Source organism: Pteropus alecto, unplaced genomic scaffold (genome assembly GCF_000325575.1).
Source record: "Pteropus alecto unplaced genomic scaffold, ASM32557v1 scaffold86, whole genome shotgun sequence".
Lineage (NCBI taxonomy): Eukaryota > Metazoa > Chordata > Mammalia > Chiroptera > Pteropodidae > Pteropus > Pteropus alecto.
In genome coordinates, this window is record NW_006442109.1 from 30,089,136 (window position 1) to 30,098,014 (window position 8,879).

Here is an 8,879-nt window from a genome sequence, read left to right on the forward strand (position 1 = left end):
GAGACGATGGGCGCTATTTACTGAACTCTAAGCCCTCAGTAAGTTGAAATAGTTAAGATATTTTTCATGCTGTTTTCTAAAATCTAACGTATTTCAAACTATCTCTATATTTTTGTACATAGTTGTGCTGTGTATAAACTTACTTGCTTTTAACCATTTAGCTTCACAACTTTGGCAATTTTGCTATATTTTCATCTGGATTTTGTTTTATAAGTGAAAGTTCTGGGGCTAGCCTGGGTGCTGTTTCTTTGTAGGTAATTTTTACCCTGCATGAATGTTTTTTAAATCATTTTTAAAATCACTGTTAATTTTTTTAAATTTCAGTTTATGCCTAAAGGTTATTCTCTTTTCATTGATTTTGTCTGAAATGTGGTAAACTAGTTCTATTTACATATCATATTTATTTGTTTTGAATTTTTAAGCTTAGGAAAATTTGCTTTGACCATGGTTTGTTTCCAATTGTTGTTGTTGTTTTTTTTTAATCATCAGAAGCATATATTATTGGTGGATTAGACCTCCAATTCCTATCCTCCACGTCAATCATTTTCATCTCTTTGTACTCCATTTTTGAGAATCTTCTCAATTTTTTCTTTCACATCTCTGATTCAATTTTTTTACCATGTTAACTCTGTTCCTTACTGCTTCTGTACTACACTTAGCATATATGTGAACATTAAATGTTTCCTGAATAACACATGAATGATTACTATGGAATTTTACTTTTTCTGTTTGTTCTTATTCTCCTCTCATGTATCTCTTTCCATTTAATGCCATTGTTTTTTCGTGTCAGCTATACCTTCTTTCTAGTTTTTTATACCCATTTCATAGTGTCATGTCTCTGCATCCTAAGAGCACACCAAACAATTTTCTCCTGGTTCTTATGATAAACGAACCATTTTTCAGATGTCTGTCTTTTCTCTGGTTATTTAGAATGATGCTTTCTTCCTTTTACTTGGTGATACTTTCCCTCCCTGCCCCCCCCCCCACCTCTGAAACCCACACTTCACTCTATCTTCTCATCCCAGAATGAAGTGAGCTCCACTCAGATGTTGTGTTGGTTAATACCTACATAGAATCCACGCTTTTCACTCGGCCGTGCTCCAAGTGGAGTGGTGGACTGAGTTACTTTCTCAGATCTATGTCTGATGTCTATGTATGAAGAGTTGATGCACAAAATTTTTAGCTAGTACCCAATTTCTAGCAGGAGTTCATTTAATAGGAATATGCTAGAATGAAATAGAATCTTGCCCTGCCCCACTGTGTGACTCTCAGATGCTCTGAACAGATGGAATTCATAAAGCACGAGAGTCCCCATGTGCCGACAATACTTGCCGATTGCTCCCACCGCAGTGCTTTACTTGTGGGAATCAAACCTCCCAGGATGAAATTCCGTCCTCCCTTACTTCCTGCCCAGTTGTTTCCTGAAAGTGTTTTATTCTGCTGAATACAGAAACAAAAAAAAAGGTACAGATGGGAAACAGAGACAACACTGGCTGCTTCAAGAGAAAGCACCAACACAGGGGAGAGAAGACTGCCCATTTTTTCATTTGGTACAGATCTTCTGTGACAGACAAAAAGGTGGTTTGTCCCATCTTTGTTCTGGTTGGCATAGCACAGAATAAACAGATTCCAATGATGTTTTCCAGATCAGCTTCTTAGGCTTTACGATTGTTGTAAAATTCTCCCAGATTCTGGCACAAGGTTAATCAATAGTCAACCAACATTTGGTGATGGTTTTCAAAGCGTAGGTTCCTAGAGTCAGAGAGGCTTCCATTTGCATCCTGGCTCCTCTACTCACCAGCCTTTTGACCTTGGGAAAGTTATTTCACATCTCCCAGCCTGGTTTTCTTATCTGTAAAATGATGATAATAATAGTATTCACTCTATATTCACTCTATCAGGATGTTGTATGAAATAATTGGGTTAAGCCTTTGTCATAAAGTAAATGCAGAAACAGTATTATTGAAAGTTTTTGGTGCTATAATGTTTTCATCTTTATCTAACTCCATAGATATTATCAACTAATTTTTATTTTTCTTCCACGATTAATGAATATTCATTTTATGATTCTGGGAAGATATTGCCAAGCAAAAAGAAAAAAATTAAATCACCTAGAATCCTACCATTCAGAGGAACCACTGTGACATTTTGTATCATTTTCAGTTTCCTCCCATGAGCGTACTGTGTGGTGCTGGAGGGGGAGGTGTGAGTGTGTGTAAACAAAAGTAAGCTATTACTATTTTCCAACCTATTTCTTCACTGTTTTCCACAAACATTTTTAATGTTACTATTATTTGACACAGTTCTAATGGCTGCATAATATGCCATTACATGGATATGTCATAGTTTATTTAACCTATCATTGAACATTTAGGATTCCAAAAATTATTTTACTACTAGCAACACAGAATGGATATTCTTATAAATTTTTCCTCTTCATCTATGTTTAATTTCTTAAATAAATAAATTCCTAAAAGTGGAAGTATTGGATCAAATTCACATAAGTTTCATAGGTGCTTCTTACATATTGTCAAATTACCCTCCACAAATTCATAGCAATTGCCAAATGTATCACCTTCAAAAACACAAAAATAACTTTTTTTTTAGTGTAATTGTTAGTAAGAATGAACATTTTAATGTTTCTTGGCAATTTAAATTTCTTTCTCCCTTTTCTGTAAATTGCCTATTTTCATTGTTTTTCTGTTTTCAACGAGGCATTTTTTTCATTGATTTCAAGAGAGCTTTTTATTTAATAAACATTTAATCCCTTATCAGTAATTTCTTTTTTAAATGTTTGGTACAATTCACCGGTGATGTTATATTAGCCAGTGGTTTTTTGATTTTCTTTGTGGGAAGGTTTTTAATTACAGATTCAATTTCTTCGATAGGTATAGGACTTTTCTGATTTTCTAAATTTTTTTGAATAAGATTCGGTAAACTATGTTTTCCTAGCAATTTGTGCAGATTATCTAAAATTCCAAATTATTTGCTAGAAAAAAATTTATAGTATCCTTTTTGATATTTCTAGCTTATAAGATATATACTAATATCCTGTTTTGCATTTCTATTGTTAGTAATTTGTGATATCTCTTTTTTCCCTTAGTCTTGCCAGTAGACTCTCCATCTTATTACTCACTTTGTTTTTACAGGTGTTTGTATCAGTACTATATTGATTTACAAAAGCTTCATATTGTTATATAAATCCATCTTTTTCTTTCCTTGTGATTACTTTCCTGTTTTCCCCTCAAAATCAGATAAATATTTATCTGTATTTTCTTTTAGTTGTTTTTATTTCTTTTGTAGTTGTTATTAAATTAAAAACTTTAAATAAAATAATACATGCACATATTTAAAGAAAATAGACAGCTCAGAAAGGTGTAATATGAAAAAATTCTCTCCCTCTTTACCCCCACTCCCAGTTTCACTTTGCAGAACTCTTGTAATGAGCTTTTGTGTAAACTTCCATAATGTATTTATGCACAGACCAGTGTGTGTGTGTGTGTGTGTGTGTGTGTGTGTGTGTGTGTGTGTATGTACTACATATAATATATATTAACACATTTTGGGACCAGCAGCAGTTCTAAACACTATATATATATTTATATGTTGTTATTTAGGCATATGCTTGTAAGCATAATGATTTTGTTCTAAATTAGCGATTCTCAAACTTTAACATGCATCAGAATCATCTGCGAGGTTTATTAAAACACAGATGGTTGGGTGCTACCCCCAGAGTTTCTAATTAAGTAGGTCTCAGGAGGGGCCAGATTATTTGCATTTTTAACAAGTTCCTTAGTGTTGCAGATCCTGCTAGTCTGAGACCACTCTTTAAGGACCACTGCTCTAAATAATTATTTCAGAGCCCCAGAGTGAAGACCCCATTCAAGTGTATTTAATGAAGAACAACAGAGCCTGGAATGAGAGTGGTCACTGATACGGTATGACCTACTCAGGAATTCCCTCTACTGTGAATGCCAGCCAGCCCCCTTTCTACACAGACACCGCTCGCAAAACTGACATCCAAGCAGGGAATGTCCTTCATTTATTTCCTAATAATACAACCTTGTTGTATAGTCATGTTACCAGAGAGACAGGAATTTAAGCCATTACTACATGAGACCACGTAGTAATGGCTGCAGGGGAGAGCTCCAGAGGGCAACTGTGTGCAAAGTGCAGTCCTGAGATCTACATCAGCATCCCCAGAGACACTCGCTTGAAAGGATCTGAACATGGGACTCAGGGAACCTGCATTTTTAAAAAGCACCCAAGGCAATTTTTCCGTACCTTCCTTTGCATTTTATAACTGTTCTGAGGAATAAAGCAGACAGCAAGACCACCGGGGCAAAGGTGAAGGAAACCTACAGAAGCAGGGAGTGGAAAAACATAAAGGAAAAAAGAAACCGAAACAAGGGGCTGCCTACCACCCCCAACTGCCATTTATTAGGTGCCTCCTAATTACCTAGCATTCGTTTAGGCACTTCATATACGTTACTTCCTTTTATCCGCACAAACCATGATAAAAATGAGGCTGCAGAGTTGAAGGAAGCATTGGTCAGTGGTGGCGCTGAGATCTGAACCCATGTTTCACTCCCGTGCCTATGTTCCTTTCTTTCTATTTCACGCTGCCTCCTTCAGCATTTCACCTGAGTGAAACAGGAGGTAGATGAGCGTGCTCCCACATGGACTGTCCTTTGAGTGGGAAGGTGGTGATAGTGGCGGAATTGTTGGTGCTCATTACGTGGATGTGCCAAGTGATGAAGAGGATAAGAATGACTGAGTCACTGGTGAATCTGGTGATATGGAGAGCCAACCTGAATGAGTAGAGCTCAAGTTGAGTTTTCAGTCTGAATTGCTCAACTTGGCCACTGGCAATGCCTCATTTCTCAGACAACTCTTCAGTCAACCATCCTGTGAGTCACCATCACAAAAAATCCAAGGGTGATTATGCCAGCAGGCCCTAAGAACAGCAAAGCAGTGGAGTCTGGGAAGGCCCCAAATAACACTGCCAAGATCCCCTTCCTTCTGATTTTTAAGCCCATGTGTGCTTCTTGGAAAATTTAATCCACATGTTTTGGGATCATTTACACTTAACCCATCAAAATACAGTTTTATAAGAGCCATTTGATGTCTCTTTCTTTTTAAAACATAAGCCTCTAAAAGCACATTCTTTCCTACCCTTATCCCCAATTTCTGAAGCTGGAAGTTGTATTTTGTCAATAAAAACTAAGCCTAGAACCTGAAAACAGTCAACCTCAGGCCTAACCTAGCCTATGAAAAGTGACAAGTTTGAAGTCTGGACAAATATGTTCTCTCATTTCCCAGAAAAGTGCCCTTGCAGCTGTGGGAAGAAAGCCCACCATGCTGCAGATTCGGCCCCCTCCACAGACAGCCCTCCGCCTGGCAAAGGAACACAAGATGTATTCCAGACCCTTGTTTTTAATCAAAGAGCTCTACCCGCTTTTCTCAGGGTGGCATTCTGAAAGCCCAACTTACTGATTCATTCCAGTGAAATCCGCAGGACACCAAACCATGACGAATAGACTCCAAACTGTTTCTGTCTCCTTCCCATGGAAGTGTTTCTCTGCGAAGAGCATCCTAACCTCTGCCAAGTGCTCATCACCCACAGCCTCTCCAGGGACACCTGAAATAGAAGGAAAATGGTGCGCATTACCAATAGCATGGTTCTAAGAAAAAGAGTAATTCTGCAAATCCAGCATTCATAATTTATTTCATATGCTCTATTTCCTTTTTGTTTTGCTAGGTTGGTTGTAATTGCCATATAGGTTTCCCAACTCGGGGCTACCATAATATTACTAGCATCTAATGGACTGTTTTCAGCTGTCCTTCAAGAGCAAACCCAAATAATCCAGGGTGAACTGTTCCCTAAAGATTCCATTTTAAGTTAAAAGGAATACATTGATAGAAAACAGTATGGTGATGCCTCAAGAAATTAAAAATAGAATTACCATATGATTTAGCAATTCCATTTTTAGGTATATATCCAGAAGAATTGAAAACAGAGTCTCAAAGAGATATTGTACACCAATGTTCACAACAGCATTATTTACAAAGGCAATGATAGAAGCAACCTCAGTGTCCATTGACAGATAAATGGATAAACAAAATGTGGTACACACACACACACACACGCACACACACACAGAGAATGGAATATTATTGAGCTTTAAAAGGAAGGAAATTCTGACACATGCTACAACATGAATGAACCTTGAGGACATTATGCTAAGTGAAATAAGCCAGTCACAGAAAGAAGAAATACTGTCTGATTTCAATTAGATGAGGTACCAAGAATAGAAAAATCTGTAGAGACAGAAAGTAGGATGGTGGTTGTCAGGGGCTGGAAAAAGGAGAATGGAGAGTTATTGTTAATGGGTTCACAGTTTCAATTTTGCAAGAATTCTGGAGATTTACAGTGGTGATGGTTGCATAACGCTGTGAATGTACTTACCACCACTGAACCACACACTTTAAAATGGTTAGAATGATAAATTTTATCTTAATGTCACAATTTTATCACAATTTTTTTTTAAAGAATAAGTTGAACCCAAGCAGGTGAAGAGTGACTAGATTTGAGGTGATTTTTATAACTTATCAGCATCTGCTTTGGGAAGCTTAATCTTGTTTTATCTCCCACCTTGGAAATCAGTTTTGAATGGATAGGAATACTAACGTGTTCCATGGTTTTTATTGTATCTTCATGGCTATCATTGTTATTTCTTACCCTTAATATTAATGCACAACTGGTAAATCCTCCTTGAGAGGTTATTTCAACTGATTACTAAGAAGTAATCAATTGAATAATTCATCACCCCCCCCCCAAAGCGTGAGGGATCATAAAGCCTTCCAGAATAGGGTGCCAGAGTGAAGTCAGATTTTTAAATTTTATCCCTCACAACCAAAGAAAAATGATCTCAAAATAAGTAAAATAAGAAGTCAGAAATATAAGAGCACAAACTCATGCTATACTCTTTAAAAAGTGGTGATTGGAAAAAGAACAATTCAGAAGTTGACTTAATTCTTCTACTTTACCTCTCCAACATAACCCCCTACAACAACAGTGGAGAAAAACGGAGTGGAACGATATCCCTGAATCACAAGGTTAGGGGTGGGTTGTGCTTTTATTTTATGCATGTTAGCCTTTAAAATATAGTGATACTCTATTATAGAGTGATACTCTATTATACAGGATGATAATCAACCCCTTGATTCCCTTTGACTTGGACTTTTGACCTTCACCCATAACATTTTCAATAAGGCAAGAATTCAGACAGCCCTTGTGAAAATGGAGAGAGATGTCATGCAGAGAGCGAGAATCAGTGCATTCCAGACCAAAGCAACTGCAAAACAGCCATTGTTTCCAGTGTCAGAAACTGGGGGGTGGGTGGGAAACAAATTTAACAATGATTTTTTAAAAAGAGAGAAGGAGAAGGCGCAGAAGAGTTAGAGAAGAAAATGTGTGAGACTACATGAGGGTCTTTAGAGAGTTACGTGCTGAAGAGGAAGGAAACAGGTCAAAGAAATCGTGGGAGAAGGTTTTGATCACAGATTGAATACTAGGTGACAAGCACATGAGTTGTTACACTCACCTTGTGATTATTTGTCTGGAAAGTCGAAATACAAACCAGAGGACTTGAAAGCTGATCGGGGAAAGCTTTTAGTGGAAATATGAGAATTTGGATCTTTGCCACGGGAGTGGTTGAGGGAAGAATGATGAGAGGATCCCTGAGCTATTGTCTATCATACAACCAGAATAACACCTCAGCCCTCCCACAGTGAGTTCCATCTTGAATACCATATGCAGAAACCACAACCTCCTTTTGATTCTCAACCACTGCCTGACCAAACAGGAAGCTTGTCCTAATGTCTACAGAATTCAAACTGTTTGTGAAAGGTGGAAGTCTTGCCAGCACACAATGAGTCAGCTGCCGTCAACCAGAGGCGTGAGTTAGGGCAACCACTTTGGACAATATGTTATTTTGGAAGTGAGGATTTCTTTTACGACATTTGAGCCTGGGAACATGGTGTGCTTTATATAAAGCAGAAAATAAATAAAAGATTTCAAGGAATTCCTCTCCCACATGACCAATTCAAAAACCCAGGCTGACAAACCCAAGTACTAAATAGATTCAATGAGCATGCATTAGCTCCAACTTTAAAAATACAATACACATGAAATCATTTTAGAAGTTTTTCTCCTAAAAAGGGAAGTCACTGAAATAGAAACTGGCCACGATAAATTTGTTTTTTTTTTTTTTATCAAGTATATGCACTGCCTCTCCTATATTCCCTAGATATATAGGAAAGTTGTTAAGAGAGTAAATCCTAAGAGTTCTCATTGCAAGGAGAACTTTTTTTCTTTTCTTTTTATTGTATCTATATGAGATGATAGATGTTAACTATTGTGGTAATCATTTCACAATATATGTAAATCAAACCATCATGCTGGATACCTTAAAGTGATGTATGTCAATTATTTCTCAATAAAAATGGAAAAAATAAAAAGAATATGTAATAGACAATATGTAAAGAAATGAGCATGCTTGTGTTTCAATAAAACTTAATTTACTTACTACATTATGTATTACTTTATGTATGTATGTCTATATTTTAAGGGTGGTGGGTAGGCTGGATTTGTTTGACTCATAAGCTACAGTTTGCCTTTTTCTCTCTAGAAGAACTGAATTCTCCAGACTCTAAATCCTGTTCTTTTTTTCTCTGGGCTAAGTTAAAAATAAGTAAATAAAGCATAAATCCTGGAGTAAATCTCCATACTAACTAGTTGTGCTCACAAGCATGGACTCGAAAGAAAGAAAAACATCATCCTTGAGCCAGAGCTTCCATTTACCATCCATGCCTCA

At 36.9% G+C, this 8,879-nt stretch overlaps 1 long non-coding RNA gene across 1 annotated transcript; it reads right to left on the bottom strand.

Annotated features, from left to right (window-relative positions):
* Positions 1-1,477: 1,477 nt before the first annotated feature.
* On the bottom strand, positions 1,478-7,830 carry LOC112469521. The gene is made up of 3 exons (XR_003042642.1): positions 7,608-7,830; positions 5,494-5,641; positions 1,478-1,852 (listed from the first exon to the last, which is right to left on the bottom strand). It is a non-coding gene; the product is annotated as an uncharacterized LOC112469521 (long non-coding RNA).
* Between the last annotated feature and the right edge of the window lie 1,049 nt (positions 7,831-8,879).